Genomic DNA, 25,890 nt, shown 5'->3' on the forward strand with positions numbered 1-25,890 from the left:
TACTTTTCTATATTTGTTGTTGTTGTTTAGTCGTGTCCGACTCTTCGTGACCCCATGGACCAGAGCATGCCAGGCACTCCTGTCTTCTACTGCCTCCCGCAGTTTGGTCAAACTCATGCTGGTAGCTTCGAGAACACTATCCAACCATCTCGTCCTCTGTCGTCCCCTTCTCCTTGTGCCCTCCATCTTTCCCAACATCAGGGTCTTTTCCAGGGAGTCTTCTCTTCTCACGAGGTGGCCAAAGTATTGGAGCCTCAGTTTCAGGATCTGTCCTTCCAGTGAGCGCTCGGGGCTGATTTCCTTAAGAATGGATAGGTTTGATCTTCTTGCAGTCCATGGGACTCTCAAGAGTCTCCTCCAGCACCATAATTCAAAAGCATCAATTCTTCGGCGATCAGCCTTCTTTATGGTCCACTTTTCTTTATATCTTCTATATATCTTCCTCATATTGCAGGCTATACACACCTGCTTCTTTATAAATGATGCTATTTACATGCGCTTTGTGCACGAAGCTACCCTGAGTGGAGCACACAGTGAGAGGGGAAAGTCTCACAGACATTAAGAAGTGCCATCAAAGCCCCTTAGGAGCACAGTTCAAATGAAGTGTATCAATCTTTCTGCCTTTCTCAGATACACACACTTCGATGCAGTTTGCTTCTAAAGCATAAATATTGGATCTGGGTGTGAATTTGGTGGTGTGGTTTTTTGAATTGATTTACAGGAGTGGTGCTGAACAATAAAATCTGGAGTGCTTGCTCTAACCTTTTTTGCCTAAAGCTTCTGCATGCTTGTAAAATTATTGGGTTCTTTTGAGCTCCTGTTTTTGAAACCACAATAAACAAGCGCTAGTGAGAATTAGAAGGGATCTGCCTAGATTTATTTATTTTTAATTTGTGTTTATTAAATTGCCATGAATGCTGATTAACCAATTTTCCTCACACAGTGTTTATTTTTTGTTTCAGCTCTTTGCGTGCAAATGAGACCAGCCAGAGTGTTTTTGATAGATTGTGTGAGAATCTGGCAGAGACCATAGCACGAAATGAATGACCCTTTATGGCCTGAGTGAAATGTTGCTTTTGTAAGGCCTAATTGTAAATTTTGACCATTTCCTATTATGATGTTCTTTCCCCTTCTCCCTGCTAGCTCCTTCCTTGTCCTATTCATTTTATTTATTTTACTGCAACACATTAACCAGGTCAGCCTCCAAACAGCAATAGCTATTTTCTCCTACAGTTTTGCTTTTGTCCTCTGCAAAACACTACCATACCTATAATAATATAAGATGTTATTCCATAGATAACCCTGTTGAAGGAGGATATTAGAGATGCCTGATTTTCTCTACTGACATCCTCCAAGCAATATTTACTATCACAGTTTATTGATTTACTGCTGTGCAGCTTTCAATCCTTTCTTCTTCTTTTTAATAGAGTTGATAGCTTTTTTTGCTTTTTTTCGTTTTTGTACGGCCATGACATACACTTGCACCTCTCCATCAGGATTTTATGTGCCAGCTGATTTTTAATAACTGCATGGTTGCTGCTAAGATTAATCCCTCTTTACAACAGTGCCTGTTTCCTAAAGAGCCTTCACAGCTGATTAGGGCCACAAATAACTCGTCAAAACAAAGTTGGCAGTGTTCGATGTGCTGTGAGCTTGCAGTTATTGCCCTTTTAATGATGCAGTGGTATGCACTTCCAGCTGTGCAGCAGCAGTGCATGGTCCCTGGCAGCTGTTAGATAGCTCATCAAATAGCTGTTGAGCATCGTCCCCTATTTGTCATAAAACTAAATGTGCCACCAGGGTTAGGAGGCTATTGACAACTGCTCCTCTCTTGCTTTACCATAGCTACCTTCTGACATGGTAATTAAGGAGGAGTTATTGTTGGCTCATAGCAGTTTTTGTTTCTTCCCCTTTCTTTACAAAGGAGCTGCTGTCAAATTATCTCTACCAGGAGATGTGAAACTTGAAATTTACTAAGCTAGCCTTTGCCCAACCAGTCATGTGACCTGTATAGCTTGTGGCCACCAAATCAAACACAGCCCATCAATCATGTATTGCTTTCCACCAGGGGCACAATAAACTCCCATGTTTTGGCTACCTGACAAGTCTTTGGCAGCCCTTTTCATTTTTATGGTCCCTTGAAAGGAAGTTAAAACAGCCTATTGTGCCTTTGCTGGGACACCAGAGATGGTTGGTCAGCCGAGTTTGACTTTGTTAGCTAATGTAGCTCCAGTAGGAAAGGGCTTAAACTATCAACTATCAGGAACAAATTTGGAAAGGACCGCAGTTTATACTCCTGTCTAAAGCAGTCTGACTCGTGGGTTCGTATGTACCCTGCCATAAGCCTGCTTTTGCCCTTTTATCCTGTGTCCACATTGGTTCATTGATCTGACCTGATCACTTGGCTTTAAGCTTTGCTCCAGTTTTCCAGATTCTGCTTTTGGGTTTCTGTCAAGGCTGATGCGTCTAGTTTAGGACTTCATGCTTTGTGTTGCTGCCTCAATCCCAGATTGTCCTTTGGTTGTGGTTTAGATTCTGATCTATTGACTCTGATCCCATTATGATTGCCACAGATGGACCACAGATTCCCTCTCTTTGACTCCAGGAAATATTCCTCAAATTTTGCTATACCACTTGTAGCCTGTGGGATTATACCGTATTTTTTGCCCCATAGGACGCACCGGCCCATAGGACGCACCAAGTTTTTTTGGGGGGAAATAAAGGGAAAAAATTTATTTCCCCCCCCCCAGGCGCTTGTGGGGCTGGCAGCGGGGAGAAGAGCTCTTCTCCCCGCCACCAGCCTTCAGACCAGGTCCGGGGACAGCAGGAAGGCGCGCTGCGCCTCTTAGCTGTCCCCGGAGCTTGCGGGGCCGGCAGCGGGGAGAGGCGCTCTTCTCCCCGCCGCCAGCCTTCAGACCAGGTCCAGGGGCAGCGGGAAGGCGCGCTGCACCTCCCTGCTGTCCCCCGAGCTTGTGGGGCTGGCGGCGGGGAGAAGCACGCGTCTCCCCGCCGTCAGCCTCCAAACCACATCGGGAGACAGCGGGATGGCGGCGTTCTGCCTCCCAGCTGTCCCCCGACCTTGTGGGGCTGGCGCTGGGGCTCTCCTAAAGCCTGGAGAGCGAGACGGGTCGGTGCGCACCGACACCTCTCGCTCTCCAGGCTTCAGCGAAAGCCTGCATTCGCCCCATAGGACGCACACACATTTCCCCTTCGTTTTTGGAGGGGAAAAAGTGCGTCCTATAGGGCGAAAAATGCAGTAATTCTGTATTGGTGGCCTGCCTTCTCATGTCATAAATAAATAATAGATTTTAAGCCTCCACAGTTCTGATTGTTTCCTGCTGTTTCTATGGGAGTGTATTCTTGGCCATAAAAATAGATTCTAGAGTAGGCTTGAACTAGTACTATTGACTCTAAAAACTTATACTGCTTATTATTGGTTTTGGAGGTATTTTCTTTCTTGTAACCATGCTTGGGAACAGGAAGAAAAATGTGTGTGTGCATATATTAATTATAAATTTCCCTTTAAGTAGTACACATATTTGTATGCATTTGGTCAGTTAATTTGTTTTAAGAATTTTATTTCTTTCCCTGAAGTATACTAAGAGGCCCAGTGTGATGTCGTGGTTAGGGTGTTGGATGCAGGTGGCACTGTGGTCTAAACCCTGAGCCTCTTGGGCTTGCCGATCAGAAGGTCGGCGGTTTGAATCCCTACAACGAGGTGAAGTCCTGTTGCTCTCTCCCAGCTCCTGTCAACCTAGCAGTCCGAAAGCACACCAGTGCAAGTAAATTAATAGGTACCACTGCAATAGGAAGGTAAACGGCATTTCCGTGCGCTCTGGTTTCCTTCACAGTGTTTTGGTTTAGTCATGCTGGCCACATGACCTGGAAAACTGTCTGTGGACAAACACTGGCTCCCTCGGCCTGAAAGTGAGATGAGCGCCACACCCCACAGTTGCCTTTGACTGGACTTAACCGTCCAGGGGTCCTTTACCTTTTACCTTAGGGTGTTGGATTTAAAATCTGGGCACGCCAATTCAAATACCTGTCCAGCCACAAACTACAATGGGTAACCTTGGCCACAGTGCCCATCTCTCAGCACAGCCTATCACGTAAAGTTGTTACAAGGGTAAAAGGAACTTCTTGGAGAAAAGGCACGGTAAAAATGTAACCACAAAAATGAGAATAAAATGTAATAATAAATAAGAAGATGTGAAACAGAGAAGATTTTTGGGTGCTGGCATTGGCAGGAAGCTTGCACTTAAAAGCACCACATCTCATTTGACTGAAAAACCATCTACCTCTGCCCACTCCTTCATAAGCAGCTGCCCACATTTGCTATTGCATCCTGTTAGCAGCAAAGCAGAAGAGTTTGGGTGACAACTCTCATTAAGTTGGCATGCCCGGTGAAAATGTCTTTGCCACTTAGGCTTCCTACTTGCAGCGTGTGCTGTTTCTGTCGGGCTCTGCTGTTATTTATAGGGCACCTGTCACAATCGTGTTTAGAGAGAAGCCTTGTCTGCGTTTTATGCAAGTTCCCTGCTTTTTTGGGGATGGGGGAGGCAGGATTCTGCCTGAACAGGGAATACATTATGCAGCAAATCTTACTTTATTTTGTGGGAACACACATTCAAATATGGAGCACATGTTGCGTCTTGTAACATTTCCTCCCGTTTGTAGAACATATGTATTTATTGCCCATTGCCTAGAAGTGGATAGGATGTGTGCTGGTTTAATGTTCTGCAAATTTTTATCTTCAGTACTACAGACCAATGAAAGCATGATTATTGCTACTTGAGCTCGTTTATAGTATATTTCATTTTCATTGGTGAAGTGCCAGTGTGAGATGGCAGATTGACATTCTGAGTTGCTCTGTGCTTTATGTTAAATCTCTTGCTATAGTGTGCCAGAGCTTAATTTATTTAAATATTTGAATCATTCACACCCCCTTCCTACCCTGCCCTCCCCCCTTTGGAGGACTGAGTCTAAGTTTCGCTGCAAATGTTGTGGCTCCATCCTTTAACTATTTCAGGTGCGTCATCTTAAAACCCAAAGGTGTTCTTCAGAGAACTGAAAGTGATTTGAAATAAAATTGCTACTCATAGCGGCCTGGCTCGGATGATCATTCCAGGCTCCATCAACCACAGTTTATGAAGCTATGAAAGAGTCTTTGTGCTGAGCGCTTCTTCCACGTCCCACCCCTTCATATGCCGTCTTCACTTCACAGATTCTGATTTACGTTCACCTAGAGTTTCTTGTTATGTACAAATAGGAAAACCTGGCCTTAATGTTGGTTAGCCAATCAGACAGGTTAATAGGCATTGCAATTTTTTTATATTGTCTCAAAGCAAAATCCACATGACCATTGTCCGTAGCGGGTCAAATGATAATAGATAACTAAACTTGTCTCAAATCACTTTCAGTTCATTAAATCCCCCCCCCCCCAACTTAAATCTCTTGAGTTTAGGATGACCAAATTAGGAATGGATTTTTAGAGATTAGACCCAAAATCATATAAGCTAGATATTATTTATGTATTTGTTTCTATGTTACCCTTCATCTGAGGTTTACGCAGTTTACGATATAACAGCTTGTGCCCCATTTTAAACCTGTTCACCTCATTTTTATCCATGTGAGTTGAGAAAGTAAGTGGAGTAATATGTCAAGTTACCCAAGTCAGACGTTATTTCTATTAACCTTAAAGACATTTCTCGAAGTGCCTTCATTAGCTAGTATTTGGAGCCTATATTTAACTGGGCACAGTGCAGAAATGCTTAGACTGCACAGTCTTTGTACAATTCTGCTTTGTCTTACACTAGCTCTTGGCTCAGTTTGCCAAATATGATTCTGCAGCACCCAAAACCCAGCCTAAAAGCCCTGATTAGATTTCAGGTAGAACTGGGTCAGGCAGTAATGTATTGCCATAGTAGCAGCATTTTCAGGAGTGGATGCATATTCAAGGGCAGCAAAACACTCAAGGATACAGCTAAGTGAAGGTGAAAATAAACAATCAATTAAACTGTGGTTGCTGAGGGGGAAATGTCTCCACTGCTGGTTCTCATTGTGACTAGCCAGGTAAAGAGCACGCTGTTCTGTGGGTTCTAGCTCATTTTTGATAGCCACGTTGATGCATAAGGTAGCTTCTTCGGGGCGCAGTGAGGGCAAGAATATACATGGCCTGTCTTAATGTGATATTGGCAGAATAATGTACACCTGAAAGGTGTATGTCAACACTTTAATTTGTCCAATGTCTAGAAAGTGCAGGTGTGGACAGTTTTCAGTTTGCCCCGCTGCTTTTCCTGGGAAATCTCCCTCTTTCCTGCTGAATCATAGCAAATGTTAATCTGGAGGAAACCCAGTTGATGTTTGCTTTGATTTAGCAGTAAAGAGGGAGTTTTCCTGAGGGAAAGCAGCAGGCCCAAGCAGTAGTGTGGATGAGCCATTACTGCGGCAAGGAGCAGGAAGAGAGGAAACTGTACTATCTGACCTGCTTTCCTTTTAGTCTTCTCCTTGCAGACTGAGATAGTCTGGTGTCTCTGAAGTGCACAATATTTCTGGTGGATGCCATTAAAGTAAGGCCACTCTAGAGTTTTTATTTATTTATTTTTTATTTGTTGATTTGCATTTTTGCCTGTTTAATGTTCTCTGTATATAAACTGCAATGGCTGGCAGTGAATGCAAATATCTATTGATACATTTTCCTTTAGCCTTGTTTTATTTTAAGACAAACGGGGCAACTTCTCCTTCCTCTTCACTTTATTTTGTAAGAAGCCTCTACTTAGGTGTGTATACTTCGATATACCCGTATCATACTGACTGAGAAATGCAAACAGTTAATCAGAGAGATGCAGTGCTAATGCTACACTGTCAGTATCTTCCTTTGGGAAGTGACAGCTTTGAAAATTGCCTTAGTGAGACATGCGGTGACCTTGAACATGCCTTACTTCTTTACAGTGTGCACAACACAAAATAAATACTCAGTTCCTTTTCGAGATTTGTCTCTTTTATAATTTTGACTTTTGGGTTGGCAATGTACTCCGTAGTGCATTTTTGTACGCAAGGATTACATCACCTTTAAGCCTCTCTTGTGTTGTTTATGTTTACATCTTATAATGGTGAAAATGAAGAGGAAGAAGTGGAGGAGAGTCATTTATAATATGAGTGGGCATATTAGCCAACACTACTTTTACACTTTTTCATCACAAGCCCAATTGAAGCAAGAGCTGGAATGCTGTTTAGCAAATATTTTTCAAATAAATAACCAACCAACCAACCTCTGGAAGTAAGAGGAGAGTTTGCTACAATAGATTTTAAACAGCTTTATGACTCTGCTGGTAAATATGTGTTTAGGGAGATATTAAAATGCAGATCATCAATCGGATAAGGCATAACATCATCTTCAGAGTTATTAAGGTGTATTGGCTGAATGAATTTGCAGTCCCTACAGGAGTGGATGTAGTAAAAGTCTGCATGAAATGGTACCAGGTGCAGAGGAAGCATCTTTAATTGAGGTGCATGAGTTAGAGTCCCAACAACATCTGGTGGGCCAGACATTCACCACTCGTCCTGCAGCAAGTTATCCAAGCTGGTTTCAACTTTCTGTGGGCTCCTCTGTGATTCCTGTGGTGCCTCCTCTTTGCAGCTTCTTTCTCTGTTTCTCAATCTCTTACCCCTCTGTTCTGTGGAAGTCTGCTGTTGGTTGATGGGTGGGGCTTCCCTGCTCACAGCAATGGGGGAGAGAGGAGGGCAAGGTAACACCATCCATGTGATGTTGTGAGTGGAGAAGAGGAAAGGAAAGGGGAGCAGTGAGGAGACTGCATAACTTCTGCTGCTTACCTGCACACTGCACTTCACATGTGGTCCTCCAGATGTTTCTGGCTGACAACTCCCAACCCCAGGATGATGGGACTAAATATGGAAGACCACAGGGCCCCCATGCCTTCTGGAAGCTTCCTATGAATGCTGTTTGGAAATGATGTCTGGTATTGGGTGGAGGGAACATATCTGACTACCAGCTTGTTCTAGGCACAGTTCTAAGGTAAAGGTAAAGGAACCCCTGACCATTAGGTCCAGTCGCGGACAACTCTGGGGTTGCGGCACTCATCTTGCTTTACTGGCCGAGGGAGCCGGTGTACAGCTTCCAGGTCATGTGGCCAGCATGACTAAGCCACTTCGGGCAAACCAGAGCAGCGCACAGAAACGCCATTTACCTTCCTGCCGGAGCGGTACCTATTTATCTACTTGCACTTTGACGTGCTTTCGAACTGCTAGGTTGGCAGGAGCAGGGACTGAGTAACGGGAGCTCACCCCATCTTGGGGATTCAAACCACCGTCCTTCTGATCGGCAAGTCCTAGGCTCTGTGGTTTAGACCACAGCACCACTTGCATCCCACTAGGCACAGTTCTAACTGCTGGTTTTGAGGTCTAAATTCATAACAGTTCAGTATCTGAACTATCTTCCAATTGGATATCTATCATCTATCTATCTTATCTATCTATCTATCTATCTATCTATCTATCTATCTATCTATCATCTATCATCTCATTTATATTCCACCCTTCTTCTAAGGAGCTCAAGGTGACATACCTGGTTCTCTTCCTCTCAATTTTATCCTCACAACACCCCTGTGAAGTAGGTTAGGCTAAGATATTGACTGGCCCAAGTTTACCCAGTGAGTTTCATGTTTGAGCATTTGAACCCTGGTCTCCTAGGCTGTAGTCCAAAGCTGTAGCCACTACACCACTTTTTGCATAATATTAAGGCTTTTGTTGTAGACCCAGCTCTGAACTTTCCTGCCTTCTGAAGTGAGGGACCTGATTATCAGTGTCAGGGGCTTATTGTTAGTGGTGCCCTGTTTATGGAACTTCCTCTCCACGACCATTCGCTTAGCATCTTTCTTTAGTGATTTTGGCAAATACATCTCTTCATCCAGGCATTTAGTTCTGCCTGAACTTTAAAGGTCTTTGTTTGGATTAATTTTGTTGCTGCTTTTTTGCATGCGATTATGCCTTAATATTGGTGAACTGTTTCTGTTTTTCAAAAGTTAGGACGGGAAGGAAGGTAAGAAAATTTGACCTCAGATTGGGAATTGGACAGATCCTTGGAGCAGGCATTCTGGATGCCTTGGTTTGCTTAACAGCTTGTGGTGAGACAGAAGACAAACAGGGACTTTGTATGTACGTTCCATGCCAACACAAATGTTCTGCCACAAATGTCAGGTAGACTTTCCAAGTGTTGACATGGTGTGTTGTACGTATAAAGTCCCTGTTTGTCTTCTGTCTCACCACAAGCTGTTAGGCATATTAAGGCATCCCAAAATACCTTCTCCAAGGATAAGCTACTTGCCATCCACCAAAGATCCTGATATTGTGTCACTTTATAGGATGTTGGTGTGGCTCAGATAGTTTGCCATTGCTCTGATTCTTCAAGTTAATGTCATCTTCCCCCCTCCATTATCTACCTCCAGTAGATTGTCTAATATAGTATATAAATATATTGTACGTTTTTCAAGAAAAACCTCCAAAACTTTGGGAGAGCTGCTTAATTTTTTTGAAACGAGGGTGGGAGGGAGAGAGTACAGTGGTACCTTGGGTTAAGAACTTAATTCGTTCTGGAGGTCCGTTCTTAACCTGAAACTGTTCTTAACTGAACTAGAGTATTTAAAATATGTGGAATGTCCAGACTGTTGTAAAATATCCTGTTTGGACAGTATAATATATGAGAACAGCCAATTATTTTAACTATTGAAGTAGATTGCAGTACAGTAGTACCTCAGGTTAAGTACTTAATTCGTTCCGGAGGTCCGTTCTTAACCTGAAACTGTTCTTAACCTGAAGCACCACTTTAGCTAATGGGGCCTCCCGCTGCTGCCACACCGCCACCTCACGATTTCTGTTCTCATCCTGAAGCAAAGTTTTTAACCCGAGGTACTATTTCTGGGTTAGCGGAGTCTGTAACCTGAAGCGTCTGTAGCCCGAGGTACCACTGTATTAAAAATGTAAATCTGTTTCTTCCTGTGACCCCTTGGAATGTAGGTTTGTAACCACTATCTTCACCTTCTAACATCTTTCTTTGGTATCAATTTACCATTGGCTTGGAATAGTCCCTGTAAATTTTCCAATTTTTTGTGCTTTGTTTTGGTAACATTATTTACAACTGCCTTGCTTTGTCTCCAGTCTTTCAAAATGTGTGCATTTTTTCTAGAGGATGTGCTAGGCTAGTGCAGCTTGTGCAGAATGAAGTGAGAATCAATGACTTGTAAGTGTACTCACTGAAGGCTTGTCTGAGAGCCAGACTGATGCCCTCCACGATAAGCTGCCAAAGTGACTCTCAGAAGGCTCTGAAGGGAATGCAGAATCGTTTGAATCATTTCCCTTAAACTCAGATACGGAAATGTTCTTTCCCATTAAGATCAAACACCCACAGTTCTCTTGTTTCAAGAAAACACCTTCTGAAGTTCAAACCCTGAAGATCTTACGATGATTTTCTTAATTAGACTCTTGCTTAACGAAAGAATTCAATATGTTCGTGGGAGGACTTTTGCTGTTTCCCGCCACCCGCACCCTGAAGATACCGGGTATGCAAAAGAAGGAAGAGTGTTAAAAGAGAACTGGTTTAAAAGACCAACACTGTAAAATTGAAACAGTAGGATTCGGCAAATCATGGTGCATAGGATTGATGGTGGCAAAGTTGACACCAGCTATTGTTGTTTAAATACTTAGAAGTATAACCACGTACTGGCTAAGATATGCTTAAACAAATAAATAGAAAAATAAGACTGAAAATGAAGCAGTCTGGTTAAGATTTCACTTAAAATATAGGCTTTTCACCATTTCCTGTTGATGAATAAAATTGAGACAGTGATGAGCTTGGGCAAACAAGGAGCTTCAACTTTATTATTGCTTTAACCAGAATAGACTGCCTGCAGTTCTCTGAAGAAGAATATAATTGTTGCAGGGATAATTTTCCACGAGGGGACAGAAGGAGGAAGATCCCCAAAGGTTACTAAATCTGCCTCTTTTGTGTCTGACTTTGATGCATGACTTTCCTTTTCTCATCTCTCTCAATCTCCTATCCTTTTCCTTGGAAACTTCAGTATTTGCCTTGGAACTGTCTGTGACTTCTCCCGCCTGAATGCCAGTCTCTTTGCTGCGTCTTTCCAGCAGCTGGCAAGTTCTCTCCTTGGTTTTTACAGCAACCTTCTCCAACCTACCTCTTTCCATATGTTTTGTGTCAGGATGATGTAGTCCATCAACATTTGAGGACATAAAGTTAGGGGAGAGTACACACTCTGGCCATCTCTCATGTGACCACCTTCCCCTTTCCATTCTCAAACCTGACCATATTTGACCATGGTGTGGAAAGGAAAGGGAAAAGCAAGTCTTCTCCTACAAATCCAAAATATCAGTACAAGGCTTCTATTGCAGGCTAGCTGGAGCCTTGAACATGAGTGAAAACCCCTGCCAGGGGCTAGAATGCCCCGTGTCTAGTAGGTATTAAGAGTAATATAAGTAAAGTGTGGCTGCAATGCAGGAGAACTTGTTACAGTCAAACCTCGGTTCTTGAACGGCTATGTTTTCGAAAGTTTTGGCTCCCGAACAACAAAAAAACGGAAGTAAATGCTCTGATTTTTGATTGTTTTCCGGAACCTGAACACCCGACACAGCTTCCATTTTGAATTTCCCTATTGAATTGAGGCTTCCGCTTTCAGTTTTTGAATGTTTTAGAAGTTGAACGGTCTTCCGGAACAGATTACATTCGAAAACCGAGGTTCCACTGTACTGAAAATTAGAATAGAGCAAGTGGCAGTTGACCAGAACCTGCGGACAAGTAAACCAAAATCAGATTATCTTATCCTTGCTTAATTAAGCAATTCCAGCCACATAGGTCTTAAACAGGGATACACCTGCATTTCCTAGTAGGACTAGCAAAGACCACTGTTAGAAATCTTGGGAGAGCCATTGCCAATCAGGGTCAGCAATTGTCTGATTCAGTATAAGGCAGCTTTCTATGTTCCTGAATGAAAGTCTCATGCCTGCCTTCTGTGCTCATTAGTGAACGTATAGTAGTGTATATTTTGCTAAGGATGCTGTGAAAGGTTAAGAATCTTGTCTCTCTTCAGCAGTTGAAAGCAGAAGAGGAAGAGCTGTAAGAGAGACTCCTGGAACTACAACTGCGCTGTGGTTTCAGAGTAAAAGCACTTAATAGTTTTTTCAGGTTGGTGTTTGAAAAACTTGACACTCCCAACAGGGTGTATTTATGCAAAACATGGTTACATTGTGAGGTGTGCAAAATTCCAGTTGGTAGGTTAATTCATTTTGTAAGGATTTACTAAATACCTTCCCAGAATTTTTTTTGATGACAGCTGCTTTGATCGGTTTCACAAAGTATGTGTGGCTGTCTTCATGACAGCAGTACTTATGATACACATGTTAATAAGTAGGGAGCAAGTTCCATGTGAGTGCAGTAAGGCTTCCTTTTGCTTGAGTTGAAAGTCAACAAAAATATTTACTCTAGCTTTCCTTTTTTGAATATAGGATGCATTCAGTATAGGATGTGGAAACAGATAATAGAATTGGAAGGGACCCCGAGGCTCATCTAGTCTTACGCCCTGCAATGCAGGAATATACAGCTGCCCTTTTATGGCGATTAAACCTGCAACCTTGGCTTTACCAGACCATGCTGTAACCAACTGGAAAAGAGCCCCTTTAGGTGCATTTCTCTATTTCTGTTTGTACTTTCAGCCTTACATTTGAGATAAACAATCAGTTGATATTGCACCCAATTGTTATGCACTTGGCACATTCACTGCTGAATTTAATTATTTTAAAAACGTTGTTAATTCTTTTTAAACCGCTTTTTATTGATGATGTCAAATATTTATTGTAAACTGCTTAGAGATTTTCTTACAATCAAGTGACATATATAGATATAGATATAGATATAGATATAGATATAGATATAGATATAGATGAGACATATTTTGAAGCATGTAATTATGAGTTTGGGTAACATTGCTACAGAATACTATTTTTATTCTGTGAAAGTTTCATGGAACAAGACAAAAGCAGTCTTATTTTAAAGATACAGTACATTTTCCCAATATTCTTAGTTCTACACAACTTTGGGTACACAGACTAGTTGCCTCTCCTGCCCCCAATTTTGTATCCCAGAGGTTCCCAAACTGTGATGTATAGACCAGAAGTTGTCCATGAACTTCATACAGGTGGTCCACAGCCCTGACTGCTTTGATTATTCATATTGATTTTTAAATGTATCTTTGTTGCTCCTTTTAGTTCTTAAATAGCATTATATGGAATGCAAATTGTAGCAGACTAAAAAATATATAAGAAATAAAAGAAGCAATAAAAAAATACAATTAAAATCATACAGCTTCTGTAGGGCATTACAATTACTGCAATAGGGAGAAAAATCATTAAGGGGTCTGCCAAGACCATCAGCAATTTTCAAGTAGGCGTTTGGGGGGGGGCTTTGGGAACCACAGTTATTTATGAATTTCACTTTCTCTTGAGTCCGTGTAAATTGAATAATTTCCCCTTTACTGATTTGGAGTGTGCTTTCAGGCCAAGTTCAGTTTATGGGATGAATTTTATCCCAAGTGTAAATTTAGCTGTTTTATTGTGTAAATATCAAAGCCACTGATGTGCACAAGGGCAGATATGGACCAATAATTTTACTGACGTTAACAAAACCATGAGCAAAGCAAAACAGATTTATTCCTTTGTGGCATAATTATCCAGTTTATGTTGCTTCCTTCTTTTTAAATACAAGGAGTCTCCCAACACATGCAATTAATGAGATTTCATGAGGATACAATTGGACTGCTGTGCCTGCCAAATTTTTTTTTTCTTCTGAAGGAGTTAATGCATTCTTTTTTTTAGGATTGGAAAATATTGTTTTTTAAATATTAACTCTTTTGAGTAGACATGTGCAGGATTGGACTCTCTGGTGTCACTTTACTGTGAGAGGAATACATCATGCAGTATGTTTCATTTAATCAAAATGAGCTCTGTAAAATAGGTATTCATTATTCTAATCTGATGGCTGCAAAAAGACTCAGAGGGGCACTGATATCAGTGTGTAGACAATGATAAACAAAGTTCAAAGCTTCAAATATAGTGAAAATGGCCTCTCACTGTTTCGACATGGGAGCACCTGAGGCAATTTTCCTGAAACACAAATTCAATTAAAAACTAGGGAAATGTAGGGAAATATTAAGCAAATATTCACCTCTTCACCTCTTGATTGCCATCGTGTCCCCTGTTCAGAATTCAAGCACACCATGATGGTCACCATTTATGATCCCATCTTGGACCAGTCCAGAACCAGTCTTGAATGCACGAGAAGAGCCTATTGCCAAACATTGCTGCACTCTTTTGGGCTAATACCACCCATTCATTAAATGCAAAGAAGTTAGTCTGGCACCTCCATCAATACAGGGTCCACTTGGGCACTCTTTAACTGACAGGCTTTATCTTTTTAAAAGGTGGGGAGCATTCACATGACAAAGGCCCATCTGGTTGAACCATCTTATACGACCCTCCCCTTTCTCCATTAGAGTTGTTTTGACAAACCAGAATACATTCACTACGTATATAAGTTGGGCACCTGTTATAAACAAAAAGAAAATGTGTGAAGAACATGAAATAAAAAAGAAAAAACCCCACAGCGTTCCACATTCAGTGTTACATTTAGAGTAGACCAACTGAAATAAATGGGTCCATATAGTTAAAGCTATGGTTTTCCCAGTAGTGGTATATGGAAGTGAGAGCTGGACCATAAAGAAGGCTGATCGCCGAAGAATTGATGCTTTTGAATTATGGTGCTGGAGGAGACTCTTGAGAGTCCCATGGACTGCAAGAAGATCAAACCTATCCATTCTGAAGGAATGCTCACTGGAAGGACAGATCATGAAGCTGAGGCTCCAGTACTTTGGCCACCTCATGAGAAGAGAAGACTCCCTGGAAAAGACCCTGATGTTGGGAAAGATGGAGGGCACAAAGAGAAGGGGACGACAGAGGACGAGATGGTTGGACAGTGTTCTCGAAGCCACCAGCATGAGTTTGACCAAACTGCGGGAGGCAGTGGAAGACAGGAGTTCCTGGCGTGCTCTGGTCCATGGGGTCACGAAGAGTTAGACACGACTAAACAACAACAACAACAACAACCTCCTTATGGCTTAGCTGGATATCACCCTCATTGATTTGCAACTTTCTAAATTAAAATTCACACTTGGACAGAGTCAGTGCCTACTCTGTTGCAACATACCATTTAACTGCTGCAGTCAACCACCATTTACTACCAGCAGTCTTCTTTCCAGTACAGTGGTACCTTGGTCTAAGAACAGTCCTGTTTAAGAATGATTCGGTTTATGAACTCTGCAAAACCGGAAGTAGTGTCCTGGTTTGCAAACTTTACCTCGGTCTAAGGATGGAATCCAAATGGTGGAAGGGCACCGGCGGCGGGAGGCCTCATTAAGGAAAGCGTGCCTCGGTTTAAGAACGGTTTCGGTTTAAGAATGGACTTACGGAACCGATTAAGTTCATAAACTGAGGTACCACTGTATTTCTTTTTAGGAAGTGTCAGGAGTCTTTTTTGTTCAGATACAATCGACCTGCCTGCTGCAAAGTGCTGGAGGAAAGAGAAGCCTTTTTCTAAAAGTGCTTCCTTCTTTGACACCTCTTATCTTGTTATCCACTGGAAGATCCTCCATCCACACTGGCCAATTTAAGTCCCTGAACCATGGTTTAGCATTACATGAATGACCAAGTATGAGCTGGAAAGGACAAACTGTGGCTAGCTCAGGCTATGGTTTGAACAAGTTAGAATTATAACAAGGTAGGAGTATAAACCATGCTTTAAACAGTAATTTAACCCACAGCTTGCCCTTCTTGTTAACTGAGATAATGAAAAATGAGATGCAGACACTTCTCAACTTCTCTTCGGGGGAGGGGGGGGAGCACATCAGCCCAAGACTCCTATCACACAGAATGATGTTTAGCTGTGCTGAAGGATAGCAGCTGGAATTGTATCATATGGGTGGCTCCCTGGGTTGGTCAGTCAATATGCTTCCCATGTTAGAACATCAGCAGAATTTCCCTATCAGACTTGTCTAACTCAATGCCAGGTCCCTTGAGCATTGTAAGGGTTAGAAAGGATGTGTCTTTGGAGCTGTTAAGATTAGGACTAAGGACTTTTGGCTTTTGCGCATCTCCCCTGTGTGGTGAGCTATTTGAACTTGGGAGTGTGTTCCTAGCAGTGAGCTTTGCACGACTTCTGCCTACTGAAGCTGGCATTGTTGTGTCCTTGACAGGAAGGGCTATGTAAAATTGGCTTGTTGGCCTGGGATCTTGCCTTAGCAATTACACTTCCTGGTTCTGATGGATTTCTGTGTGTTCTTTGGCTCTTGGCTCACTTCTAATAACTGTGTATTGCTCACAGTATTTTTACAGTATTAGAGGGCGTGTTATTTCGTTGTTTTTTTAATCATTCTGGATGTAGAAAGGCAAATCTGCATGACTGTTCTGACTTGAGAATGATAAAAAAAATTCATTGGCAAAACCAGGAACAAACTCAAAGGTTTCTGCTGCCTGTCTTCTGGAAAGAGATTAGCCTTTCTTAGAGCATCAAGATTTCTTAGAGCATAAGCATCATTTGAAAGATCACAGATCTAAAGATGTGGCTATGGATATGTAACTCTGATGTAGAGATATCAATAAGAGAATGAAAGAAAAGGATTTGACCTGAAATAACATGAAAGAGTAGTTCTCACTTTCAGCTCTACTGATGTCAAAGCAAAGTAGCTCTGTCTTCCTCATATTTTCTCCAGGGATCCGAATTTTCATCCTAAACTTCTAAATTACTCCAGCAGCTGTTTGGAAATTGTTTTCTATTCTAGCTGTCAGTCATTCCTGTACTCATCTTGATTATATTCTGTTCAGGCATCTGAGAATACTGCATAATCTTTCTTGATGGTACCCAGAGAAAACAATGTGAGCAGGGGTGTATTTGGTAGTCTGATGGGTACTCTGATGGGCATTTTGGCTAGAGACACCAATCTGGCTAAAGACACACATCATGCAGGAATTACTTTTATTTTCATGCTACTTCCAAGCGACAAAACTCTTTTCGGGGGGATATGCACAGTATGTTCATCTCCCAGGGCACATCCCCATCCCTCATTAGCATTAAAAATGTTAGTCTTCCATGAGCCGAAAGGAAACTGCCTCTCAGCCACAGAAAACGCACTTGCTCCACAATGGAGTTCTCTGTATGATTCAGTCCTTTTTACAAAGGAGTGGAATTCCAAATAACTGAGCTCAAGGGAAGTGAAATTTGCTAGGACAAAGGCTGCTATTTGTGGATTGTTTAGCTCATGTTTATAAAGTCCCTCTCATAGTAACTGACCCACGGCTGATATTTTGTTGCAACAGTAGAGAAACCTTAGGCGCTCCCGATGGCTGCAAAAGTTCTTCGGATATGGTCTGATTTTACTTTTATTATTTTATGGCACTGGAATGAGTAGTTATGAGGTAGAACCTCTATTTTGCACAGCTGCCTCTCCTTCATGGGGTTTCTAGTTGTGTCCCATTTTTATATAATGCATTTTTTCTTTTGCTGCTTGACCTTTGAGAATAAGTATTTCACATTTTGCAGAAATCCAAATGCTGCAATCAGAATAAAGCACGCAAATCCCAAACAGCTTGTGGCAAAATGCATGTATTATTAATTGAAGGTGCAAAAGGAAGTCTGTTTTCAGGAGATGACAGAACTCCTGCCTTCCCAAACTATTCTTCCATCTAATTGAATCAACTTTATCTTGTAAGTTGGACAAACTTGGATCGCTTTAGGAAAGGAAATGAAAAAGCTTGGGCTCCAGGGAGGAGGGCTTCTTGTAATTCTTGATTTAGTGTTACAGTGCATTTAAACTCTATTGCAGATTAATCTAACCAATAGAATCTGAAGCCAGGCAACTGTCCCTGCAGAATTCTGGCTTGGAGCCCTGAAAGGTAAACCTATCAAGAGCACAAAATGAAGGTCCAGTACTGCAAATCCTCAGTCTTGTCTAAATAGTCCCACTGAAATTGTCACAGAATTTCTCACACTTCAAACCTTCTTGGCTTTCATTTTCTTTCTCCTCCACAACTTTGTGAGTGAAATATCATTCTTCCTCCCCCCTTTCCTTTGAAAAGCAAGCTTTAGCTTTGCTCAGCATAAAGTAAGGGCCCTCCTTGATGGTTATCCAAATACACTAATATCTTTATTGAGAGGGATTCGTTTTGCCTGTCAAGTTCAGTTTATTATTATTACTATCTCTAACTTACGAGTTGACATCTTGGGGAAAACATGGTGCAAAGCAGAGTTTCTAAAACTTCCGGCAGCTGAGCTACATTCTCCCACCCTGGAGTTAAAATCGGTCTTTGTATGAAGCATCTATGTCACATCCTGTGTGTGTGTGTGTGTGTGTGTGTGTGTGTGTGTGTGTGTGTGTGTGTGTTATAAGGGAGGCATAGGTGCCTGCTGTTCTACCAGTCTTGGTAAGCCTATGAACTGGGATTTTGGTTCTTTGTCTTAGTGCCTCATCTCTTATGAGCATAATAATTATTTTGCTCACCGTGTAGCACCATGGATAGCCTTAGTCCTCTTTGAAGACATAATGCATGTGTCTTCCCCCATCCCCTTATTGTTCAAAGCAGGCAGTGAATGACTAAAGCTGCTCCACAGTTATGTATTTCCACTTAAATATACAGAACTGCTGGGGCCTGGATAGATCTGATATTTGGTCTCATGATAGCTTAGTGGAAGAGTAACTGGTTTGTATGCAATGGTCCTTGGTTCAGCCCCTGCCATCTCCAAGTAGGTCTGGGAGAGAAGTCTGTCTGAAAGCTTGGAGAGGTGCTGCCAGTCAGTGTAGTAGACAATGCTGAGTGTTCTGCCTTGGTATAAGGCAGATTCTTACGTTGCCTGGTATTTCTACAGAATGTTTCATACATTATATGGCTGCCAATATGAATCTGACTACCAGTATACGCTCAACAGAAAGTTGTAGCCAGTCCTGATTCCTTAATGAGTGCAACTACACAAGATGTTTTTGTGCTTGCTCTTTTTGAATCCACACTTTAATGTTACTAAATGTACAACATGAGATATAATGCTTGAAGTGACTCATTTTCTTTTGAATCCTATTGTTTTCATGCAAGCACAAGGAGAGCAATTTGCCATGTAGGTTATTTTGTATTGACCCCTATTCTCACTTTCAGAACTACCTTGAAGTATTTTTTTTTAAGAAAAACAGCCTAACAAACATTCATCCCTAGTAATGAATTACCATATGGATACATCTTGTAAAGAGATTATCTCCATTCATTTCTTCTTATAAAGTTCTCAGAAGGGAAAGCATCGTCCCAATGCACAGAAGCAATTTTTCTTTTCAATGGATCCTGTGACTCAAATCTAAAAACCTCTGCTCTCTGAGGAATGCTTTCCAAATGTTTACTTACTTCTTGATTCCTGATAGACAGTTTTTGTTCTCAAAAAAAATCAGGTGAGCCGCTGCTTTTGAAAGTTATACTGCTTTATATTGTTTGAAAGATGGGTAGCACTGATTAACCTAACAGCCTGAATTTTCTCTGCAGGATTAATATTGTTTCACCTTTTCTTCTTCAGATTTTCAGCCCTACCAATAGGCAAAGTAAGGCAGCTACATGAGGTGGCAATATGCTGGGTCATGTCAACATGGTCATGTCACCCACCGTCTCAGAATTTGATGAAATTTAGTGTACACCCTTCCCTTATGGTTGAAAGAAACCCTCTTAAGTTCTTTCCCTCTGTCTCAAATGGTTTTAATTTTATAGCACTCCAAAGTTTCGTGAAATCTGTGTTGCCTGTCCCTCTTAAGACCCTCGGCACATGTACATTTTATTTTTTTCTCTCAATAACCAAGTATGAGATCTCTTTGAAATTTTACACAGAGCTCAATAAGAGGATGAGGATTTCAGGAAAAAATACACCAGCACTCAAAAGATTTTATAAATGCCTAATTTTTTTTAATAAATGTACTTTTTTGGAAAACATAGGTTTAGAAAACCTCAATTTTCAGCGTGCGGGTATGATGGAACCCAGAGTTTTTTATGTTGATAATTATTGCAAAGACATGCTCTTTCTTGACAAAGAATGAAATTTATGGGTTTTTTATTCCTTGTAACGGAAATGTTACTTTTTTGGACATGGGGGGGATGGCTACTCGGTACAACTTTCCTACAATCCATAGCGGTAATAAAAAAATTAATGAAACAAAGTTGTTCATCATAAAAATTAACATAATATTGGTTATTGTAAGTTTCTCCCAAAACACCTTTCCCTTCACAGTAAGACATAATATGAAAGGAGCGTGGTCCTGCCTCCCCCCGCCCCTTTAAAGAAAGCAAACGCGTTGGCTGTGAAATGATTCAAGGACTGGGGTTTTTAGGCAAGACTGCTAGCAAGATGGAGCCATGACCACCAAGCACCTTGGCACCTGACCTACTATTAATGCAACTGTTGATCATTCTACATTCTAAAATATGCCCTTGCTGAGCTTTTTGAGTAGATTAGCCAGCTAGCTGACTGGTTGCTAGTTTCTCCAAGGAGGCGTAGGGCAACCAGGTTATTGGAATTATAGTGAATGCCCATGGAAGGTATTGATTTGGAAAGATGAAGGTTGTCCCTTTTAGGACAGGAAAAGGGGTCTTAGGAAGATATTTGTAGCGAATGGGTCTGATGGAGGAGCAAGCCCTCTCCCCATTTCAGCTCTGCCCTAGCCACAAATAAAAGAACCTGGTTTATGAGCGTGAGGTAAAATAAATCTTACCAAAAACTTAACTAGTGACTAGGGTGAGTTTTCTGATCAGTCACAGCATTTATTGTCTTCTGTGATGTTTTTATTGTGCCCTTGCTTCTAATTGGATGTGGGGGGATTGGTTTTACACAGCATCCTCTTGCATAACTTGGCTACATGCCGCATAGCCTCCCTTGCGAAACTGTGTTCCTCAAAAATGGCCAAAAAAATCTTATCAGTTGTGTTTCACATTAATAGAAGAATTGTTTTGGTTGTGCGATTCCTTTTCATCGCTCTTTTGCACAGATTAGCCATGTTTAGTAGTATGAAATTGTCACTTAATCAGTTCATCAGGGAGTTCTCTACTGCAGAAGTGACAGAATCAACGTGGAACTGTTTGACAGGGGGAAGGTTCCTAATGAGAGAAGAAGGTGGGGGGTAAAGGAGTTCTCTGACACTTATATTTTGAAATATAACTAAGCGTGATTTATCTCCCTTTGCCAGTGTCTGCTACCAATGTTCAATTTACATTAATAGCTGTGGAAATGACAGTTTTTACTGTCGTATGCATTGGCTTGTTATTACGGCTATGCCTGATTTGACAGGACAATTTTTCTATTATTGTTATTACTCATAATACACACACACATTTTACACATCAACTGCCTCATCTGATCACCTTTGGCATGTCAGACTAGTTAATTTACGCATAATCATATTTTGGGTTTTAATTCTCACAACATCAAACACCCACAAGGAGAAACAAATTAACACTTAACCAAGGATGCATTTAAGAAAAGGCAAAGCAAGAGAGAGAAAGAGAGAGAGAGAAATTATCATTTTAGAACTGGGTGTCTGCTTGCATTCCTATTTTTGTGGATGAGTTATTTATTTATTTCAGAGCTGCTGGCAGATTGTATTTGCTCTCCAAATAGGTTTGCCTCAGTGGTATTTTTATTGTTCCCGTAATTGAGTGTGCTGAAGAAAAGGGCTCTCCCCAAGTTTACCACATCCGTTCTAGCCAAGTATAACATGAGTGTGATTTATGGGAAGACAACAACCTTGGATCTCATTCAATCACATCATCAGTTTTAAGCTGGCTGCCTAATAAGTAGCAGGCTTTCTCTCTCCCCCCCTTCACCCCCCTGGCCCCCTTATATGACTTTGTCTCCAGATGGTTTGGCGTGTTACCCAGCACGACGACAATATTTTTTCCATTTCTCATCACTTTTGTTGCAAAAGCGTCTTTCTTGCTTTGTGTAAAAGTGTTACAAAGAAAGGGGTTTGGGGAGCCAAGACCTGTCTTTGGGCTTTCACTGGTATCTAAGGAACTGTCTCAGATACGCGGGCTAGAAAGCAAGGCCTTGTGTCAACTTATGTTTTATGCAAAGATGCCCATCCAATTCATGAAAAGTGCCGTAGAGTTCATAAGGAAGGTGACTTAGCTCCCAGTGTAAAATGGAACATTACTGCTTTGGTGGGGAGGGGGAGGGGAAATAACACCGTCTCATTTGCATATTTCTTTATCTTTGTGATTTTTCTCCCACCGCATAGCTTCAAAGAGGTGACAAAAAAGCCATAAAAGGAAATTCAAAAGATCAAATAACATATACAACTCATTAGAAAAGCGTCTATAACAATTGATGGCACAAAAGCAGCAAAACAGGTCCAATAATGTTTTGGTGGTGCTTGAGAAAAATCAATAGGTTTTCCAGATGCTTGCCAGGATTTGCTGGTTGTTACCAGTTGCTTAAATATTAATACAACATGGCCTATGAAGCCTTTCTGGTTGAAGGCACACGTCACAAAGTTTTTTCTGATGTTTAGTCGGAATCTCCTTTACTGTAACTTGAAGCCATTGATTTGGGTCCTTGTCTCCGGAACAGGAGAAAAGAAGCTTGCTCAGCCCTTCATGTGACAGACCTTTAGGATATCTCCTCTTTTCCAGGTTAAACATACTCAATTCCTTCGAGCGTTCCTCATAAGGCTTGGTTTCCAGACGCTTGGTCATCTTGGTTGCCCTCGTCTGCACACATTCCAGCTTGTCAATATCATCCTTAAATTGTGGCGTCTAGAACTGGACACAGGACTCGGGTGTGGTGTCACCAAGGCAAAATAGAGTGGTACTATTCCTTCCCTTGATCTGGACTCTACACTTCTGTTGATGCATCCTAAAATATCATTAGCTTTTTTGCAGCTTCATCACACTGGCTGATGTTAAACTTGTGGTCTACTAAGACCCTTGGATCTTTTTCACATATACTACTGGCAAGCCAGGTTCCCCCCCCCCCCCCATATCTTATATTTGTGCACCTGGTTATTCTTGCCTAGATGCAGAACTTTACATTAGTCCTTATATGATTTTGGGAGTTAGGGCCCAGTTCTCCAATCTGTTAAAGTCATCTTGAATCACGATTCTGTCTTCGATGACATTGCCCACCCTTCCCCGTTGGGTATCATCCGCAAATTTGAAGAGCATCCCCTCAATACCTTCATCTAAGTCATTGATAAAGATGTTGAACAACTGCTGGCCCAGGTCAGAACTCTGTGGTCCCCCATGTGTCACTTTTTCCAGAATGATGAGGAACTGTTAGTAAGCATTCTCACTGGTTCTCACTGGCATTCTCAGCTGGTTCAGTCAACCAACTACAAATCCACCTAAGTGACCTTGTCCTGCCCACATTTTACTAGCTTCTCGGCAAGAATATATTGGGGGACATGGTCAGAAGCCTTACTGAAATCAAGATACACTATGTGCAAGGATTCCATTGATCCACCAAGCTGGTAGCTCTATGAAGAAATGAAATGAGATTCATCTTTGAAGCACCCATGAGTGTATGGCTGCAAAACATACCCATTAGGGAGAGTGCTCTAACTAGAGCTATGTTGCCAAAATAGCCATGGTCTTTCTCTGCACAAGTGTTCTCTTTGAGATGGACATAAAAACCAGACATATAAAACCACTCTGAATTGCGCTTTTTCTTGAAAGCAGTGCACTTTTTCCTGTTTCTGGGGCCTTAGTTTGCTTTAGGGGTGGGCAGAGATCACGACTGAGATTTTCGGAGCCATATGTTGCCATAGTTTTTTTTACTTGTTTTTTGCTTGAAGCTTCTCCTTTTCTCTAACCAGAAAGCAAAAAGTCACCGAGCCAGATGATGTTCTTGAATTCAGTGGCACTTCACGATTATTCAATATTCAAATAGTAACAGAGAGAAGCTGTGCGTGGGGTAAGGGATTATTCTACTTTAGTAGGAGTGTTACAATCTGTTACTTTGGAAATAGTTCATTGCTGTTCGCCTAAATGTTGTGTCCCAAACCAATTAATGCTAAACCACTGAATAATTTCAGTGAATTCATCCCTTGTTTCTTTCTCATCCTCTACTTATCCTTTTCTTATCTGGTATGTCTTTTGATGTTTCAAGCCAGAAACTGTCACATTTAAGTAAAATAATTTACTTAGTTGGCATAGTACTAGGAGAAGTAGGAGTAGGATGTATGACTGTTGGGGAATTTCCATATTATAAATGTTTAATAATAATACATCAGAGTCTCAGTGTCTCTTGTCTGTCTGTCTTCTATAGCTGTTAGTTTGTAGAGCTTTCAAAAGAAAAGACCCAGAACCTATGGAAGACTCTGGTGCACATGTGTGTTTCAACAGGGGCTTTCAGCACCTACCTTCAACACTTTGTATATCACCTGACACACTGAGCTACATTTCTCAAAGGTGCTGCTTGGCTGTAATCCAAGTATTGCTGTTTGACTGAGCTACTCATGGGTCCATGGGCCAATTAATTCCACCAGGCCTTAAGCAGAGGAGGAAAATTTGTGGTCTCCAGGTGTTCTGGACTTCATCTCTCATCTATCCCAGGCAAGGATGGCAGGAGTTACACTTATGTGATATCTGGAGGGCCACAAGTAAACAATATATGAGGGTCACCTTGTAGCCTATTTTATGAGCAACTTCTCTTAATGTGAGATGTTCCTGCCAGAGTAAGCTTCTGCCCTCTTTCCTTGCACATTTGGAATGTGACCTCATGTTCATCTTGGATTCCTCTACCTGCTTCTTCTGGACTTCTTGAACTTCGATCATTGCTTTTGGAACTTTACTTTCTGCCTGCCTTGGATTACGCTATGTTCCTTTGGCTGCTTTGCCCTGGGCTAACCCAGGGCAGAGGAGGACCTTCAGCAATCCCAGCTTTCCTGAAGACACCCTAGAAAAATGCTGAAAGTGGGCATGTTGTTGTTGTTGGTTGCTGTTAGCATCTGTGTGCCTCAAGAGACGATGGACCTGCTGTGGATCCAGAGTCTGGTAACTCATACTGCTGCCTCCCACGTTGTTTTTGCTGAGTTAGCAACACCAAAGGGAGGTCTCTGGGGTGCAAACCTGGGGTGTGTATATGGAGGCCCTGGGCTGCTCAGAGGACAAGATCTCCCTCTTGGTCTTGTTGATATGATCCAAAGTAAAGCAGAGGAATGCATTTGGCAGCGGCTTGGCTGCAGGAGTTGCTGGAAGGAGGTGTATGGTTTCAAAATTAAAAGTAGGTTGTATGTTGCAGACTCTGGTTGGAAGGTAGACATTGACTCTGTAAAGACTGAAGGCTCCAGGATTTATTAATGTCTTGTATTCCACACAGGGCTATGTTTGAAAACTGATGTGAAGCTTAAACTGCTGCAGAAATGAACAAGAAACATTTTTTTGGGAGAAGAATGGTCCACAAAAGTAATGCTCATTAACAGACACATTTTTGCTGTCAAGCGTAATTCAAGGTGATTAAAGTTCAAATTGCCTGTGTACAAAGTGGGCCTTCTCCCTGTTTGGGGGATCTGTGGATGGAGGAGTTGCCCAAGATACATTTGCTATCCTAGTTCTGCAGTTTTTGTTCTCAGGAAGCTTACATACGCCCATATCTAGGTGCTATCTGCTTTGTATATGAATTATTTTAACTGCAAGTTTGTTTTGTTCACATTGTACAGTTCTATTGATGTGAGCACCTTGTGGTAGGTAAACTGCCTGAGAGATCAAGCACAATTATAGACTCACAGAAAATTACAGCAG

General features: G+C 41.6%; 1 protein-coding gene across 9 annotated transcripts in view; it reads left to right on the top strand.

Annotated features, from left to right (window-relative positions):
* The window catches only part of SEMA5B (semaphorin 5B), a 356,215-nt gene that overhangs the window by 83,322 nt on the left and 247,003 nt on the right, over window positions 1-25,890 (top strand). Inside the window, exon 1 of one of the 9 annotated variants that reach the window (XM_083584644.1) lies at window positions 6,552-6,569. The exons of the other annotated variants lie outside the window; for them this stretch is intronic. The gene's annotated coding sequence lies outside the window, so the exon portion shown is untranslated. Of the gene's footprint in view, window positions 1-6,551; window positions 6,570-25,890 lie in introns of those variants that run through there. 9 annotated transcript variants of the gene reach the window in all.

The sequence above is a fragment of the Podarcis filfolensis genome (genome assembly GCF_964270895.1).
Source record: "Podarcis filfolensis genome assembly, chromosome: 1".
Lineage (NCBI taxonomy): Eukaryota > Metazoa > Chordata > Lepidosauria > Squamata > Lacertidae > Podarcis > Podarcis filfolensis.